The 20,093-nt window shown below is 42.0% G+C and overlaps 1 long non-coding RNA gene across 1 annotated transcript in view; it reads right to left on the bottom strand.

Annotated features, from left to right (window-relative positions):
- Positions 1-2,261: 2,261 nt before the first annotated feature.
- Positions 2,262-20,093, bottom strand: part of LOC122798901 — a 145,238-nt gene continuing 127,406 nt past the window's right edge. Inside the window, exon 5 of the long non-coding RNA XR_006364336.1 lies at positions 2,262-2,467. This is a non-coding gene — a long non-coding RNA (uncharacterized LOC122798901). The remainder of the gene's footprint in view (positions 2,468-20,093) is intronic.

Below are 20,093 nucleotides of genomic sequence, written 5' to 3'. Positions count from 1 at the left end.
CTGTTCATTCCTATCATCCATGTCTGTACCAGTTTTCATCAGCACACTTACCTCCCAGTATACGTTTCCTTGCATGTGCCCTTGTTGTTGGCCCTCCATTATTTCATTCTGCAAATAATTGTTGTTGTGCACATTACATTCAGTACACTTTTCTTTACTGTTGTTATTGCGGTATTTTCACCCCTGTAGTCATTGCGGCTGTCTGCACAATCTTGCCGAGCAGATTTGCTTGTAGACACACTTGACTGCTTCTAGTTTATGTGCTCATGCTCTCTTCATGGTTTCCCAGTGGCAGCGCTGTTGCTGGACATGAAACAATTCTTGTATACGTGTATGCATGATGAGTGTGAATATCTGATTAGTGGTGCTGCTCACCGCCCTAACATGTATACTACATGTAGACTTTGAGCAAAGCCTACATGGAGTTTATATTGAATTCCCTGGTTAGAGTGTGGAAAATCATCTGAGGTTGTCATATCTCTAAATAATAACAATTACATAATCAGAATACAATAACATTATCTACACAGCTCTGGTGGCAAACTGTCTAATTATGGTGCTTTAACTCTTGTCAAAAGCATTAGCAAGGTCATTATAAGTAACACACACCCTGTTGGTTCTTCAAAAATTGCTGTTGTTACCTATTCAATGAATGTAGCAAGATTCCAAAGGCAAGCTCTCCCTCAGACAAGCCATAATGCTACATTGTGTCATTCTGGATAGCATCCATTATGACTTACTCTGTGTTTTATGCAGAATACTGATTAGGCTAATGGTCCAAAACTGTTTGAGTCTAATGTGAACCCTCCCCACATTTGTGAACTACAGCTGTCCTCATAGGGAATCTGTAGTAATGAAGGGTACAGAGGAGTGCCTATCCTGGGTGCCAGCTGGTAGGTGGTGTGATACTGTAAAAGAGGTACAAAATGGTCACCTGCAAGTAATGTCAGCAACCACTTAAGCATCCATAATTGCAAAGGTGCCTACTTAACTGGTAGTTAGGGTTTGTTGTATATTAGGAACTATAATAAGAATCAAGTGCAGTTATTTACTATAATTTATCAAAGGCATTTGTTAGCAAAGATTTGTTATGTGTATACATAACAGCTTTCTGCATAGCTTGAAGACCACTTTTTTGACTGACAGTATGTGACTGCAGCAAGAAGTTATTATATTTCTTATGTACAGTTTGTCAAATATGTTTGATACCACACAGAGCTATTATGCATTAGTTGAATCCACATCCATTTGCCTGTGAAACTTAGTAAGTCACTTCATGGTCAGTGCTTTTGGATTGCCTCTGAAAGGGATCGAAATTTATCATAGATCAGGAGAAGACATATACAAATGAAGCATAATACTCCATTTGCATGTTAGACTAAAAATAAAGCAGTTTTTCATGTAATTTTTTTAAAATAAATGAGTAACAAAATTAGATTTGGAAGTGACTAGTTTTCTGTTCATGAACTTCTCTTCACCAGTGTGCACTCAAGTGTAATAAACGCTTTGCTGGAGGAACAGAACATCGATGGAGTGTGTGTTCTATGTAATCATTCTTATTAAACTGCTTGAATCTGCAGTAAAGCAACTTAGGAATAGGACAAAGGAATGCAGAATAATTTGTGAATTAGCAGTTATAATCATGGAATCACAAGGTGGTATCTGTAAAAAAATCATGTTTTATGCAGAGAATGAGTTTCCCACACACCCTTACACCCACACTTTGTGTTGTATTACATAATCATATCAGAGGTTACTAAGCAAAAGAGAAAATAACTACATGGCTTTGGCAAAACTCAAGCATTTATTTTACTTTTGTTAACCGGGAAAGTCCAACTTGGAATGAGCCAATTTTCAGCAGAAGCCCAGGGAGAAACACTCCAGATGCATGTCTTTGTAACATGGGAAGAAACCCACATGAACCTCAAGTATTTATTTTACATTTGTTAACGGGGAAAGTCCAACTTGGAATGAGCCAATTTTCAGCAGAAGCCCAGGGAGAAACACTCCAGATGCATGTCTTTGTAACATGGAAGGAAACCCACATGAACAGAGGGAGGACATGCAGACTCTGTACAGAACGCACACCAGCTGAGAATCGAGCTGGCAAACCGCTTGCTGGTAGGTGACAATGCTACCACTGCACCGTCCAGGAAGCACTTTTGTTCTTGGAAAAGTGTCCATATCCCAGATAAGTTTGCAGTTTAATCAAGTTGCCAGGTCAGTTTGTGAAATATGATATAAGCACAACATCCAGGAGGAATCAACTCACATGCTTTATTACATATATTATTTTGAAATTTGTGCAGTTATTATAGCCACAGTAAGTTGCAGAGAAACTGTTATAGTAATGCTGCATTGTAGCAGGAGAGATCATCAGCAGACATAGTTATTTTCTTTCAGTCTTCCATCAAACTTCAGTGCCGTTTTTGGTTGCAACAGAAAGCAGAAGCAATTCAGTATATACCTAAAAGGATAATAGCAATTAAAAACAATCCTCTCTTGATTATTTTCTGTTTTATTGACTTGAAGCATAAACAAGACAAAAGAAATTATTTGCTAGAAGAAGGACATCAAATAACAGTTGAGAAGATCTTATTAAACCTTAAGTTATTCTGATATGAACGGATCAGAGTGCTCTATATAGTGGCATCTGCCAATGACACTAAAACTAGGAAAACGGAACAGAAAAATCTGACCTGTGCAAAAGTAAAATACACTGTTTTAACCTAAATTAGTGAATTGTTAGTAATATTACTTATGTGTTTACTGTGTTTAAGGAATGTAAACTACAGCAATGACTTCTTTTCAGCTACAGTCTTGTGCATGATGACACAATAAGTGTAATGGTTAAAAGAAATGATCATTAAGAAGACAAAGTAAAATATAATGTAATAGTCAATAAAATACTTGAGGCATCACATATAAAACCACAAATCCTTCCAGTTCACAAAAGCAAACAAAAAAAAAAAGAAAGAAAAAAAAGTCACTGTATAATGAATGGTATGAAGTACCCCCTGGCCCAGTTTCATATTGTCTTCAGTCTGCCTACTTAGCCATTGTACTGGGGCATGGTCGGTTACCAGGCAGAATGTCTACCTAGTAAATATTAAGTAAAATGGAAGAAAAGTTCTAACTGATTGTTAAATACTGCCCTTCAGTGGCGGAATATTTCCTTTTTTTGCATTGCTCAACCTTCTGCTGGTATAGCACACATCATGCTCCTAACATTGAATGCCATGGGACAGCAATATCCTCAAAATCTACAGTTGATGTATAAGCATATACATAAACTCATCAGCTAAATTAGGAACCATTAACACAGCTTCACATCATAGGATCCTTTTTAATTCATTAGATGCTCTGTTTGGCTCAAAGGTCCTCTGCACCTTAACAGGAGTTTCTCCCTTGTGAGATCTGTCAACAGACTGGCAATGATCACAAAATTAATGCCAAGTTAGTCCAAGAGAAATCATTTACCTGTTATTTTGTTAGGGAGCACAGGGAAGTTCTTCATGGCCTGTCTATTTTCTACTTGTTTCTTACAATCGTTTCCCTATGAGATATACATTGCACCTGGATACCACCCTACCAAAATTAATGTTCTTGTATCTGCAGTCAAGCCTTCCTGGCTTATGGATTCAAATAACCCCCCTGCACTTTCCATACTGAGGCTTCCAAGCTTTCGAATGAATAGCCATGTCATCCAGGTGTGCGACAGCTTATCATGAGTGAGGTTTTAGTATTTCATTCTTCAGGTTCTCAAAGGTGACTGCAGCTGCATGTAGGGCATATGTCACTATTATGTAACAAAATAAGCTGTCCTGAATTACAAAGGCTGTTTTTTTTTTGTCAAAGGGGAATGTGGACTTTGCTGGTATGCTTTCATGCCTTCAGTTCAGTGTTGTCAAGTATATGTCATTCCCTAGGTTTTCTAATCGCTCATCATGCCTGAATATTTGAACTGTATCTTACTGAAATTGGTACACCTTGTTTGCTGTAGCATAGACTAGATCCAGGCCTGCTGAATCTAGCTTTGTTTATATGCTTGTTGTTTGTTTGCTTGTTATTTCCCTGGAACGCTTATTCCACCTAATACGTGGCTTCTCAGTGCTTCTGTGGATCACTAGTGATATCTGCATTGCTTACTGTACTTATTTCCTTGTTTCACTTGAAAGAAAGTTACTGTTTGTCGTTTTTGCATTTAAGTTACCTGTAACACATTGCACTTAAGTTACCTGGCACTTGCTCACTAAAGTAATTATATAAGTCAGCACTAAAAATTAAAAGCACTACACCCTCACTCCCCACTGGCCCTGGTTTTCAATTATTAAGGAATTCCCAATATTATTCTAGCATGTCCAAAGGTGAGTTGTCAATCTTCTCTCCGGTCCAGCTGGTGAATCTGGGAATCTTGAGGCAATGTTACAACTGCCTCATGTACACAGACAACCCTCTCCTCCTCCCAACAAATTACAACATGTGAGAGATGCAACCATATAGCCAAACTGGAGGCTAAGCTCTCTCAACTCAGTACTGGCATAACCAGTCAGGAGGAGAAGGAAACCACACTCACTACAATTCCAGTCTCACATAGACCTACCACGACAGCAAACCAAACACATAATCACACAAAAACATACTCGGAGGTTCTAAATAAAGATCTGCCGAAGCAGCAGAGACCTCCAAAGCAGACACCCATGCAGCCGCTACCCCAAAACAAAACACGTGCAACACATATCTCACAAAGCCAGTGTGCCGAACAGTCACAGCCCTTAAGACTAAACAACACACCTGATAGACTTGTAATAGGTGACTCTATCGTCAGGCACTCTGACGTCCCGCTCACCAGGCTGAACAAGGAGAGGGTCATGATGAGCAGCCTGTCGGGCGCTAGGATCCGCCACATAACACAAGCACTCAGGTCACTCCAAGGCAAGTACAAATATGACTCAGTCATTGTCCATGCTAGTGTGAATGATCTGAGACGTACCTCCCTGGACTACATGAAAAGAGACATAAAGGAGCTCTCTGAGCATGTAGCCCAGGCCGGTATGACCCTGACCTTGAGTAGCATCTTACCCTCACCAAGAATGGTGCCACAGTATGAAGACAAGATGATCAATTTCAACAATGTAGCCCAGGCCGGTATGACCCTGACCTTGAGTAGCATCTTACCCTCACCAAGAATGGTGCCACAGTATGAAGACAAGATGATCAATTTCAACAATTGGCTTAAGTACTGGTGTAATTCAAAGGGGATCCAATGCCTGTCAGCTTGGGATGATATGCTCGACAAGCCACGATGCTTCGCTAGGGACGGCTTGCACCTGTCACCCCTGGGCTTTCGGATATTGGCAAAGGCTCTTGCTACCCCCATAGTGCCTTTTTTAGGCAAGGCTCAAAAGACAAACCCACCTCCATAGGTATCACAAGGGATAAGAAACTAAGAGTAATGCTACTCAACACCAGAAGTCTAAACCTCAAGATGCACGCACTCGAAACTCTCCTTAGCATGGAGAACATCGATATCTGTGCAGTAACAGAAACCTGGTTCAGGGCTCCCGAGAGCACCCCAGCACTACCAGGTTATACCTCATACCATGCTTTTCGGCCCCAAAACTTGGACCGAATGACAAAAGGAGGGGGAGTATCGATATTCATCAAAGATACCCACACCTCCAGGTTAGTGGCAAAGCACGAAGCATCAGAGACTATCCATGTGCAACTAACAGTGGGTAAAACTGCCTTCCAGTTTATAGCCTGCTACAGACCACCCTCCCAAACCCAGGAACCCCACTCGGCCTTCCTGAGAACACTGGAAAATATGAAGGTCTCTCCAAACACCATTATATTGGGCGACTTCAACTACCCAAACATAGACTGGGAGCATTACTCTAGCTCCAACACCCTAGCCCAAAGGTTCCTAGAATTTATAAACTCAAATGCTATGGAACAACTTGTTACCACTCCCACAAGAGGGGAAAACATACTGGACCTGATCATCACCAACATGGGGACTCTATGCTCCAGACCAGAAGTGTATCCCTCACTGGTAAGATCAGACCATAAACTAATCTCACTGGATATTCACATCCCGATCCCACCCCCTGCCCAGAAAACCACAGTGAAAAACTTCTCTAAAACAAATTTCACACTCCTCAAAACTGAGGTGGAATCCTTCAAAGCCCCCGGGCCTGTGGAAAATATGGCCCAGACCGCAGAATCCTTTATAAACGCATTCTATGAACACCTTCAGGAATGCATGGATCATGCGATCCCAAATAAAACCAAGACCCAATCCTCCAAAGGCAGACGTCCTGTCTGGTGGACCCCAGCCATAAACAAACTATACAATAGAAGGAGGAAGCTACTAAATGATAGAGCAAAATCCCAAAAAGGGAAGGCATCACTGATCAGTATTAGCAAAAAACTATGGGCACACATAAAATTGTCTAAGGCCAGCTTTGAGAGAAAAATTGCACAGGACACTAAAGATAATCACAAGGCTTTCTTTAGTTATGTTAGGAACCTGGGTGGTAATTCCCAGATATGCTCAGAATTAGTCCAAAATGACAAAAAATACACCAAACCCACAGACATTGCCAACATCCTAATTGACAGGTTCAGCCCAAACTTCTCCCCCCCCCCCACCAAAAATGGCAAATATCTATCCCAGCAGAGTGCTGCCCCCCCTGACATCTCAGATGCTCAGGTAAGAGCCACCCTCTCCAAAGCAAAAAACACAGCATCAATGGGACCAGACGGTGTCCCGGGCTGCATCCTACATGAACTCCAAGAAGAGCTAAACCCAAACATAAAACTACTGTTCAATCTCAGCCTTACTACAGGATATGTGCCCAAAGAGTGGCGTACAGCAACAGTGGTCCCTCTCCATAAAGGTGGTGCCTCAACGGATCCTGGAAACTATCGCCCCATAAGCCTGACTAGCTTGGTCTGCAAAGCTATGGAAAGGATCATCATGGACCTCATAAATAAAGATATTGGGGACCTACAAACACTGGATCCTACCCAGTTCGGCTTTGTTAAGGGCAGATCCTGCCTCTTAAACCTGATTGATTTCTTTGAAACAGTCACCAAGGCCATTGACGAGGGAAGGTGGTCCACACAGCCTACCTGGACCTCGCAAAAGCCTTCGATACAATACCCCACTGGCATTATAGATAAGCTCACCAGCTTAAATATAAACCCCTATGTCACTAGATGGATTGCAAATTGGCTCAAGGACAGAACCCACATGGTTAGAATTGCTGGAGCCATGTCAGACTCCAAACCAGTTACAAGTGGTGTCCCACAAGGCTCAGTCCTGGGACCTCTCTTGTTCGGTATATATTTCTCGGAGGTACAGGCCAACACGGAAGGACTGTGGCTGACCAAGTTCGCAGATGACTGCAAACTGGGCACCATAATCGACTCTCCAGCCGACACAAGCATCCTCCAAAAGGGCCTCATAGAAACAGACAACTGGTGCCAGAGCCATGGCCTCAAGATAAATGCCAAAAAGTGTATAGTCATCCCCTTTGGCAGAAATAAAGTGCCCACAAATTACCACATAGGTGGTAATCCATTAAGTACAGAAGAAGTAATTAGGGACCTGGGGACCCAAGTTGATAGCAATCTCTCATTTGACAACCACATGGCCAAAGTGGTTAGAAAAACATTTTATATAGCCCACCTAATTATGAAGGGATTCACATCTAGATCAGGGGACGTCATTGTGCCTCTTTACTCATCCCTCTTCAGGCCCATAATTGAGTACAATGCCCCTTTTGGGATGTACCTTACCAGACACCTGCAGCAACTGGAAAGACCCCAAAAGTACCTCACCAAGAGGATCAAAGGGCTCAAACAGATGCCATATGCTGCCCGGTTAAAGAAACTCCAGCTCTACTCAGTGGCATACCGCCTGTTCAGAGGCGATCTGTGCCTGACGTATAAAGCCATGTCCAACCTGCAATTAATGGACATGCTGCACCTCAGAAAATCCAAATCCCATCGAGCTACCTGCTCGAGAGACTTGAACCTCAGCACTGAAATAAATAGGACATGCTGGAGGGACAGATTCATAACCCAGAGGCTCCCTTCACTCTGGAATAAAATCCCAGTCCAGGTTAGGCAGAGTCCCTCATTGACTCTCTTCAAGAAGAATCTTGATGAGTGGATGGGAGATCGTAGGTTTACCCCAGGTATCACTTCTGTGTCACTGTTAGACAGAGGCACAGTATACTTACCTCGAAAAAGGGCATAGCAAAATAAATTTAAAATGGGTGGCGAAAGCCAAACACATTCTGGCTAGGCTTATAAATGCCCTAGGGCAGATAGCCTAGTATGAACCTATGAATCTAATCAATTCTGTGCATGCATTAACTATCAAACTTTAATGCTACCATCAGGTTTAGGAACTGGCTCTATTTGGCTGCTCCATTCACTTTGTGACTCTTTAATCACCCCTAGCTTGAGCATCGTTTGAGCTTCCTGAGTTACCCAGGTGTTGTCTGTACTGCGTTCTATCAGTTTAGTTCAACCATTATTTTCTAAAAACATTATTTTATTTAAGGAACATTCACGTACTTCCTGCTTTTGTACTATTGACAACATTCCACTAACTGCTCCTCAGAAAGGGGCTGTCTCATCCTTCCTGTATAATTTTCAGCTTGAAATCTGACTAAAATGGTGTTTCTGTTTCTTGCCATGTCTGCAGTAGAGTAATGTGATAGATTTGCTCTCTCTCTCTCTCTGTCTCTTTCCTGGCTGTCTATAATTGCATTTATTCTTTCAGTCACCTCAAATGTCATTGCCAATTAACCAATAAGGTCTTGATTAAATTATCTAAATTGGGCAATTTGTATTATACAATGACTGGCCATTAACATTCAAAACGTAGCATGCTGATTGGTCAGCCCATCCAGTGCACCCATTGTAAATCTGAGCATACACCAGTGGAAAAAGGTACAGTCACACGAACTTTCTTCCTTTAATATATGCCAAACTTACAAAACTGGAGACTTGAAACCAATGAGAGAGATGGGGCAGACAAAAATAAAAGGATTATCAGGTACATTATGCAAAACTAGAGAAATGTACCTGATTATCTTTCTATTTTCTATGTTGTATCTCTCCCATATCTTGAAAGTCTCCTGGTTTCTTTTCGTTAATTAAAAACAAAAACAAACAAAAAAAGCAATTTTCCTTTCTCATTTGCTTCCTACACACAGCACCCGTCACACAGCACTGATGTACTGCATAAGTGGGGGGATGAAAGTCTCCTACGCATGCACACTACATCAAAAAAAGCAGTGGGATATCCGAGGAAAGCAGAAGAAAACCACAGAGCCATCATACAAAGACATTATTTAAGAAAAGTATATATAATAGCAATAACCAACTCCATGATGTGGTATATTGAAGATTTACCCATGGTTGACTTTGCGTAATCATGAGGGTGAAGCCCATAACTTGACTATCTCCTTCTTGTTTATACTCATATTCCAAATTACTCTGTCAAGTAAGCCTCTGTAGACACCATAACTACACTTACATAATATACCCTGTTTCACGCTTCATTTAACTTTTCTGTATTCCAAATTACTCTTATCAAGTAAGTTTCTGTAGATACCATAACTATACTTCCTTAATATACCCTTTTTCACTCTTCATTTAACATTTCTGTATCCCTAAAATTGTATTTAATCTGCTCACACCAAATGCTTATGTCTGCCTTGCATTTATTGGCATGTGATTCTACATAGTTCAATTTTCTATAAATGTTATATTTTGTGTAATTTTGCTTCAACTATATAGTTTTCATGTAAATTCTATGTAGTTAATTTTTTTGAAGTTCTGTTTTTGTAACTTTTCATATTGTTAATTCTGTGTTTTCTTTTTTGGAGCTTTTCCCCCAGGGCCTCCATTGAAAATGGACTCTTAATGGCTGAGTGGACTATCCTGGTAATCAAATGCCACTAAATAAATAAAGATTCTTCATTATGTATAGTTTTTGAAAGGTAACTTGGCACAACTCACAGCTATAATTGTCCCATATTTGTGGTGGAGTAAACCAATGAAAAAAAGCTGCACTGATGAAGATAACAACAGTGCTGATAATGTTGCAGTATCCACTCTTCTTCAGCATGTATATTTCACAGTGATGACCTTTGGCCTGTTTCATCTCTGTTGTATTATGTTTCCTTCATTCCTGTCACAGTGTCCCATATGCCTTACTGTCCACCTATAAAGAACCGTTTTAAAACATTGTTCTAACTTCCCTTCCTTTTCAATTACTCCATTTCCAGGAATGTGCAAAGGATGTTTTTCCATGGCTGATAATACCAACAAGGCTTAATGTAAATTGATTTATGATCCTCATTTTCAAGCCAGAAAGTGATGGCTGGTGTCACATATTACTGCCGATGACCATCAGACAACCAATGGCTAACAGGAGCAAAAATGAATTTAAATACCTCCACCATTTTAGATAAACATGCACACAAAAACACATGAACACTAATCTCTTTCACTCTAATCATTCATAAACAGCCTTTAACTATAACTATGCCACTAATCTCTTGCCAGTGTACTACTGTCATCAGTTTCAGGTATAAATATATACTTGGAAACCAAAACGTGGCCCCAGAATTGGGTCACAGAAAATATATCCACAGTTAAAACATTCTTCTCAGACACAGATGACCAAAAGTACGAGTCTAAAAATGTTTCAATATTTATTAAATCACTGTGAGCAAGTAAAATTAAGTGCTTTCATCCAAGACAATCAAGGACTTCATCAGAAAAATAGTATGACATCATCAAAGTAATCGATCAATTAATTGACAATAGTCAATTTTAAAAGCATCTTATAATTCAAATTGTTTTAATTTCAAGATGAATTAGAAGATAATTTTAAAATTTACTAACGCACCTGGAAAAACTTGTGCTTATGAAATGATTGCATTTAATATGTTCTATTGTCAATTAATTAATTAATCAATTACTTTGATGATGTCATACTATTTTTTATATTTAAAACCTAGACTCAACTGCATAATTCATTCTGAAGTCCTTGATTGTCTAGGACAAAAACGCTTATGTCATGATTTGGTGGCCCTGGATTCTCTTGGTTAGAAACCTCTATGATCTTTCCAGTTGCTGTAGGTGTCTGGTGAAATACATACAGACGGGAGCATTGTACTAAATTAGTGGCCTGAAAAGGGTCAAGTACAGCGGAGCTATAACCTTCCTGTTCTTGGACGAGATACCCTTATTTATGAGATGCTCATTGTAGAATGCTTTTCTTATCTCTATGGACACATGATGATTGAAGTTTAGATTGCTATCAACCTGTGTTCCCAAGTCTCACACCATTGACTTTGAGGTTAGAGGGGTGCTATTTACATCATAATTAACAGAGGCTACTTCTTTGCCAAAGGGGATAATTAGGCTTTTTTTGCATTAAGTTTTAGTCCATGAGTTTGGCACCAATCACTTGTCTGTGTCAACCCTGTCTGTAATATGTTAACATTGTTGGGGGACTCTGTATCTTGACTGCACCCAGTATGAAGTCATCTTCAAACTTGGTAAACTACAGGCCATCTACCTTCACCTAGACTTCAGAGAAACAGATTCCAAACAGTAGAGGGCCCAGCACAGATCCTTGACTACTGGTAGAGGTGGACTCCCCAACTTTGACATTGTGCATTCTGTTGGTGAGCCAGTTTGCTATCCATCTAGTAATGTATGAGTTAATCCCCAGCTGGGAGAGTTTCTCTTTGATACCTGAATGGGGATTGTGTCAAAGGACTTGGGTAATAAAAATAGGTGATATGTATTGTTTTGCCCTCATTCAGGGCTCTGGTGACATTCTCAAAGGAGTCCACTACGTTTAATAAGCAAGATCTACCCTTAGCAAAACCAAGTTGGGTTGGGTCAAGGGTATGAAGATCATCTATGTCCTTGTAGATAAGGCCCATGATGATTCTTTCCAGGGTTTTGCAGACAAGGCTGGTTAGGCTTATGGGTCAATAGTTCCCAGGGTCAGTTGATGGTCCCCTTTTGTCCAAGGGGATTACCATTTCTGTTCTCCACTCTTCTGGGATAAATCCAGCTTTTCAGACAATGGTTAAAGACAGTGCCAAGTGGTTCCACTAGGTCTTGTTTTTAGATTGTTTAGTAAGCAGCCTGGGATGTTATCTGGTCTTGGAGAATGTTTGTATGACCTGTTCTTTGGAGATGCTCTGTAGAGGACTGGTATCAGGAATGCTTTGGGGTATGGCTGGTGGGGATGGGGGATGAAGTTATCAAAAATCTCTCTGCTGACAGGTTGGCAATTTCTTCAGGTTCAGTGTGAGTGGTACCATCCACTATAGGTTTGGCACATAGCTGGGCATTACCTTTTAGGTTTTGGACATAGCTAAAGAATACCTTATGATTGTCTTTAGCCAGGAGTGCTAATTTAGACTCATAGCTAGCCTTAGGCGACTTAACAGGATATCTGATTTGCTTGTTCAAGATGTGGAGGGTATTCTTTCTCTGTTGACTAAGATCCCTCTTATTCTTAGATATCAGTTTATTTATTCTGTTGTATACCTTATTTATACTTACAGTCCACCAGGGTGGTTTGTTTTTTCAGGAAGACCTGGTTTTGTTCCTTTTAAGTACAGCCAAGTCAATGCATTTTTAAGTGGCAGTATAGAGCATTTGTGTATTCCTCTTCATAGGACTCATTGTTGGCTATGATGGCAGGGGCTTTTAAACTTTTTATACCATCATTCTGTAGGCAATAGTTTGCTGTGGAGAAATGTTTCAGTCTTTTTACTCCTGTGGGGGTGTCAGGTTTGATTTTCAGATTTATGATCTGACCTTAGCAAGGAGGGCAACATACAGGAGGGAGTGCACTGACTCCCCCATGTTGCTCAGCAGTAGTTCAAGGACATTTGAGCCCCTTGTGGGGGTATAGACCAACTTTTCCAGGGCATTTGAATTAACAAATTCGAGGAACCTCATACTGATTGCGTTTGTGCTCATGTAAGTTGCCCAATCAATGGAAGGACAGTTGAAATCTCCTATGACTAAGGTGTTTTTCTGTATACTGAGTGACTCTAGCAAGTCCAGGTAGATGGTATGCTTCTCCTGGTTCATGGCAAGGGACGTGTAGCTAGCGATGATGTGAAGGGATATTTACCTATAGTTAATTGGATCTTTTAGTGAGTACTTCTGTGTATGTGGGTTTATCTGTCTTGATCTTATCTTGTGTGAGAGGGGAGATGTTTGGGCTGACAACCTATTGTATAGCTTGTATATTGTTATGTGAGAGAACTGATTCTAATTGCATGATATAGTTAAGTCTCTCACATAGGACAGCACAGTGGTGCAGTGGTAGCATTGTTGCCTCACAGCAAGAGGTTCTCCAGTTTGATTCTTGGCTGGGGTGCCTTCTGTGTGGAGTCTGAATGTCCTCCCTGCATTCGTGTGGGTTTCCTGCTACATTAGAAAGATATGCATCTGGAGCCTTTCTCCCCGGGCCTCCATTGAAAATTGGCTTTGTTCCAAGTCGGACTTTCCCAGTTAACAAATGTTAAATAAAAAAATAAATAAAAAAATAGGTTCATAGGTAGGTACTAGGCTATCATCCCAAGGGCCTAAGTAAGCCTAGCCAACAAGGTTCCCTGGCTTATGCCACCCAAGAAAGTTAATTTCCTGTGCCCCTGTTGAGCAGAGCCACAGAAGTGATCCCTGGGATGTATTTCCTATTTCCCATCCACGCATCAAGATTTTACTTGCAGAGTGCTAATGAGGACCTTTGCTTGACACAGATGGATAGCTTGTTGCAGAATATGGGAAGTCTCTGAGACAGGAATCTATCCCTCCAGCATGTCCTGTTTATTGTGGTGACAAGGTTTAGGTCCCTAGAGCATATAGATTGGAGGAATTGGCATTTCTTTAGGTGTAGCATGTCCAACAGCTCTGGGTTTAACATAGCTTTATATGTTAGGCAGAGATCTCTTCGGAGTAGGCGATATGCTACAGAGTAAAGCTGGAGTTTTTTGAGATGGTCAGTGTAGGGCATCTGTTTGCGGCTAGTAATCCTCCTTGTGAGGTACTTCTGTGGCCTTTCCAACTGCTGCAGACGTCTTGTGAGGTACATTCCAAAAGGGGTGTTGTACTCTATAATGGGTCTAATGAGTGATGAGTAGAGGGGAACAATGACCTCTTTTTTCCTTGATGAGAACCCTTTTGTGATGAGGTGTGCCACATAGAAGGATTTCCAAACTACTGTGGCAATATGATTATCAAAGGAGAGACTATTGTCCACCTGGGTCCCAAGGTCTCTTATCACACATTCAGCATTAAGTAGACTGCTGTTTATGTGGTAGTTCATGGGTACAGAGTTTTTACCAAAGTGGATGACAATGCCTCTGACACCAGGCATCTGTCTCAGTGAGGCCCTTCTGTAGGATGTCCACATCATTTGGGGACTCCGCTATGGCTCCTAGTTTGCAGTCATCTGCAAACTTCATTAGCCAGAGGCCTTCTGTGTTAGCATGTACTTCAGAGAAGTAGATAACAAACAGGAGAGGTCCCAGGACTGAACCCTGTGGTACTCCACTTGTCATTGGTTTAAAGTTAGATTTGGAGTCTGCAACTTTTACAGTGTGGGTTCTGTCAGTGAGCCAGTTGGCAACCCATTTTATGACACAAGGATTGATACCTAGTTTAGTGAGTTTAGCTATAATTCCAGAATGGGGAATGGTGTCAAAAGCCTAGGGAAGGTTAAGATAGGCTGTGTGAACCACCTTACTCTCGTCTACCAGCTTTGATGACTCCCTCAAAGAAGTTGATCAGGTTCAGAAGGCACAATCTGCTTTTCACAAACCCAAACTGGGTGGGGTCCAGAGTTTGGAGGTTACCAATGTCTTTGTTTATGAGTTCCATGATGATACGTTCCATGGCCTTGCAGACCAGGCTCATCAGGCTAATAGGGCGATAGTTCCCAGGATCAGTGGTGGCTCCCCCTTTGTGGAGTGGGATAACTGTTGCTGTGCACCATTCAGTGGGCACAAACCCTGATGTGAGACTATGATTGAACATGGTGCTTAAGTGGGGAGCCAGTTCGTTCTGAAGTTCATCTCCCCTGGGATTCAGGTTACTGGCTAAGGCTCTTGCCACCCCTATAGTGCCTTTTTTAGGCAAACTTCAAAGGACAAACCCACCACCGTAACAGGTACAAGCATGCAAAATCTGAAGGTAATGCTACTCAATGCTAGAAGTCTAAACCTCAAAATGCACTCTCTCGAGGCACTCCTAAAAATAGAGAACATCGATATCTGTGCAGTAACTGAGACCTGGTTCAAGGCTCCAGAGAGCACCCCTGCAATACCAGGCTACAACTCTTACCACACTTTTCGGCCACCAAACCAGGACCAAACACTAAAGGTGGAGGAGTGTCAATATTCACCAAGGATATTCACACCACCAGGCTAGTTGGCCAACACAATGTGTCTGAAATTCTCCAAGTGCAACTAACACTAGGTAAGACTGCAATCCAAATTGTAGCTTGCTACAGATCCCCACCATACCCCAAGATTCTCACTACACCTTTCTAAACATACTGGAAAATATTAAGATAGAACCAAACACCCTAATACTGGGTGATTTTAACTACCCTGCCATTAACTGGGAAAACTACTCATGTCCCAACACCTTTGCACAATGGTTCTTGGAATTCATAAATTCCAACGCCCTGGATCAACTAATCCATAGTCCCACCAGGGGCTCCAATATCCTAGATCTGGTCATTACCAACATGGGAAATCAATGCTCCATACCTATGGTCACCCCCTCGTTAGTCAGGTCTGACCATACGCTAATCACCCTTAACATCCACATCCCACCCCCACCCCCCAGTAAAGAAACCACCATAAAAAACTTCTCCAAAGCCAACTTCATGCTACTCAAGTCAGAAGTGACAAACTTCATGACACCCATGCAGACGGGAACTGAAAGTTCAACTGCTGAATCCTACACTAAGGCACTGTATGAGCACATCCACTCATGCATGAATCGTGCCATCCCAAATAGAACCAAAATGCTCTCATCCAAAAAAAGGAAGCCAATCTGGTGGTCCCTTGCCATAAACAAACCTTACAACAAAAGGAAGAAATTTTTGCAGAAAAGAAGAAAATCCCAGGATGCAAAAAACTCCCTTACTGGCCTCAGTAAGAAACTGAGATGCCTCATAAAATCCTCCAAAGCTAGTTACGAAAATAAAATTGCCAAAGATTCCAAAGACAACCACAAAGCATTCTATAACTATGTCAGGAATCTAAATGGCAATGCTCAGATCTGCTCTGAGCTAAAACAGAATGGCATTAAATATACTGATCCGAAGGATATTGCCAATATCCTGGCAGATCGATTCAGTGCCAACTTCACCCCCCCCTCACCCCCTAAATGGCCCATCTGAATACTGGAAGATTGCCAAATTCCAGTAATAATGGCGACACAGGTACAAAACGCACTCTCTAAAGCCAAGAATACAGCATCCATGGGACCAGATGACATCCCGGGCTGTGTACTACATGAACTACAATATGAACTGGCACCTCACCTAAGTGTCATGTTTAATCATAGCCTCACCTCAGGTTTCGTGCCCACTGAGTGGTGCAGAGCTACAGTTATCCCAATCCACAAGGGGGGATCCACCTTGGATCCCGGAAACTACCATCCCATCAGTCTGACAAGCCTTATCTGCAAGGCCATGGAGCGTATTATCATGGAACTTATAAACAAAGACATTGGCAACCTTCAAACACTGGACCCCACCCAGTTTGGGTTTGTGAAGGGCCGATCTTGTCTCCTGAGCCTGATTGACTTCTTTGAATCAGTCTCCAGAGCCATGGACAAGGGTAAGGTGGTCCACACAGCCTATCTAGACCTGGCCAAGGCCTTTGACACCATCCCCCACTCTGGAATCATAGATAAACTTACTAAGTTGGCAATTAATCCCTATGTCACCCAATGGGTTGCTAAATGGCTTACTGATAGAACCCACACTGTAAAAGTAGCTGACTCCAAATCCAGCTCCAGACAAGTGACAAGTGGAGTACCTCATGGTTCAGTCCTGGGGCCACTCTTGTTTGGCATCTACTTCTCTGAAGTACAGGTCAACACTAAGGGACTCTGGCTAACAAAGTTTGCAGATGACTGCAAACTGGGAGCCATTATTGAATCCCCAAATGATGTGGATACTCTACAAAAGGGCCTTACAGAAACAGATGCTTGGTGCCAGAGCCATGGGCTCAAGCTCAATGCCAAGAAATGTATTGTTATCCCCTTTGGGAAAAAACATGTATCCATGAATTACCATATAGGTGGCAGTACACTAAACACAGAAAGTGTGATAAGAGACTTAGGGACACAGGTGGACAGTGGTCTCACCTTCGATAACCACATCACCACAACAGTCAGGAAATCCTTCTATGTGGCACACCTCATCATGAAGGGCTTTTCATCCAGAAAAAAGGAGGTCATTGTCCCACTGTACTCATCCCTCATTAGACCCATTATAGAATACAACGCCCAATTTGGTATGTACCTCTCAAGACATCTGCAACAACTGGAAAGGCCTCAGAAATACTTCACTAAAAGAATCACAGGCCTAAAGTAGATGCCTTACACTGACCACCTTAAAAAACTCCAGCTATACTCTGTCGCATATCGTCTACTCAGAGGCGATCTCTGCTTAACATACAAGGCCATGTCAAACCCAGAGCTGTTGGACATGCTACAAGAAATCCCAATCCCTCAGAGCTACACACTCCAGGGATCTGAACCTTGTCATCACAATAAACAAAACATGCTGGAGGGATAGGTTCCTGACCCAGAGACTCCCCAGACTCTGGAATAGATTGCCCATACATGTCAAGCAGAGTGCCTCTTTGGACCTCTTCAACGATTGGATGGGAGAAAGGAAATTCACCCCAGGGATCACGTCAGTCGCCCTGCTAGACAGGGGTCCAGGAAAGTAAATAATGTGGGAAGAAATAGCCAGGGAATTGTTATGGCTAGGCTTGTATAGGCCCTAGGGCTGATAGCCTAGTACCAACCTATGAACCTATGAACCTATGTAAAACGCAGCCTGGGATGTTGTCCAGTCTCATGGATGCTGTGCTTTTGGTTTTAGAGAGTGCAGCTTTTACCTGCATATATGTAATACAGGGACTCTGCATTCTTCCTGTATAGATATGGGCCCTTTAGGGGGTGAGAAGGAGGTAAAGTTAGCACTGAACCTATCTGCCAGGATGTTGGCAATTGGTTCTGTAATTTTTGTGCCATTGTGCTGTAACTCAGAGCAGATCTGGGTGTTGCCATTGAGATTCTTGACATAGCTATAGAATGCTTTGTGGTTGACCTTAGAATAGTGGCAATTTTGTTTTTCTAGCTAGCTTTGGATGATCTTATAAGGGATCTCAGCTTCTTACTGAGGCTGACCAGGGAGCTCCTCCACTCATGGGATTTTACACTCTTTTGCAACAGTTTCTTCCTTCTGTTGTAGAGTTTGTTTATGGCAGAGGACCACCAGATCAGCTTCCTTTTTTTGGAGGATAGCTGCTTGGTTCTGTTTGGGATAGCACAATCCATGCATTCGTGTAAGTGCTTATAGAGTGCATCTGTGTATAATTCAGCAGTTGTAACTGTATTGTCCATCTGCATGGGTGTCATGAAGTTCACCATGTCTTAAGAAGCATGAAGTTGGCATTGGAGAAATTTTTTACCGTGGTTTCCTTAATGGGGGGCTGGGTGCGGAATGTGGATATCTAGGGTGATTAGCTTATGGTCAGATCTCACCAACGAGGAGTTGACTTCAGGTGTGGAACACTGGTCACTCATGCTGGTAATGACTAGGTCTAAGATATTGTTGCCCCTGGTGGGGGTGTGGATAAGTTGATCCAGGGCATTGGAATTTATGAATTCCAAAAAGCATTGAGTGAAGGAGTTGGTACATGAGTAGTTTTCCCAGTTAATGGTGGGTTAGTTGAAATCGTCCATTATTAGGGTGTTTGGTTGAACCCTAATATTTTCCAGTATATCAAGAAAAGAGGAGTGGGAATCCTGGGGCATGGTCAGGGATCTGTAGCAAGCTACAATTTGGATTGCAGTTTTGCCCAGAGTTAGTTGCATTTGGATAACCTTGGATGCATTATGTTGCGCAACTAGCCTGGAAGTGTGGATATCCATAATGAATATGGACGCACCTGCGCCTTTGGTGTTCTGGTCCAGGTTAGATGGCCGAAAAGTGTGGTACAAGTTATACCCTGGTAATGCAGGGGTGCTCTCCACAGCCTTGAAGCAGTTCTCAGTCACTGCACAGATATCGATGTTCTCTATTTTAAGGACTGCCTCGAGTGAGTGCATTTTGAGATTTAGACTTCTAACATTGAGTAGCATTACCCTCAGTTTTTGCTTGCCTGTTCCTGTTATGGTGGTGAATTAGTCATTTGAACCTTGCCTAAAAAGGCACTATAGGGGCATCAAGACCCTTAGCCAGTATCCTGAATCCCAAGGGGCAGCAGGTGCAGGCCATCTCCGGTAAAGCATTGTGGTCTGTTAACCAAGTCATCCAAGGTAGACAGATACTGGATCCTCTTAGAATGACTGCGGTATCATTCTGGTCAATGGCAGGATGCTACTCAAGGCTAGGGTCATACCTTCCTGGGCTACAAGATCGGAGAGCTCTTCCATGTCTCTTTTCTTGTAGTCTATGCACATGCTGTGTTTGTTTGCTTTAGGGGCAAGTGGTTGTCAGTACATATCAGGCAACTACTACATTGCCTCAGCATGCCCATGTCAATCAGGTTGGTTGGAGAAATGGTGGTAAACTGTCCATCCATTATGACATGTACATATTGTAGCAACTAGTGGGATGGGCTAGATGGACCAGGGTTTGCTTGTGAGACTAACAAAGGTGGTTATTCTGTGTAAGGCTAAGGGTGGAAGACTGTGTCAATGCCTCAGAATATGTAACTGAGTTGCTCATTATGAAACAATGCTCAACTGCATTGCAACCAGAGAGGCAA

This window comes from Protopterus annectens, chromosome 3.part1, assembly GCF_019279795.1.
Source record: "Protopterus annectens isolate FY-2018-M chromosome 3.part1, PAN1.0, whole genome shotgun sequence".
In the NCBI taxonomy this organism is placed as follows: domain Eukaryota; kingdom Metazoa; phylum Chordata; order Ceratodontiformes; family Protopteridae; genus Protopterus; species Protopterus annectens.
Note: the sequence above shows the minus strand (reverse complement) of the source record. Positions and strands in the feature narration are given on the sequence as shown.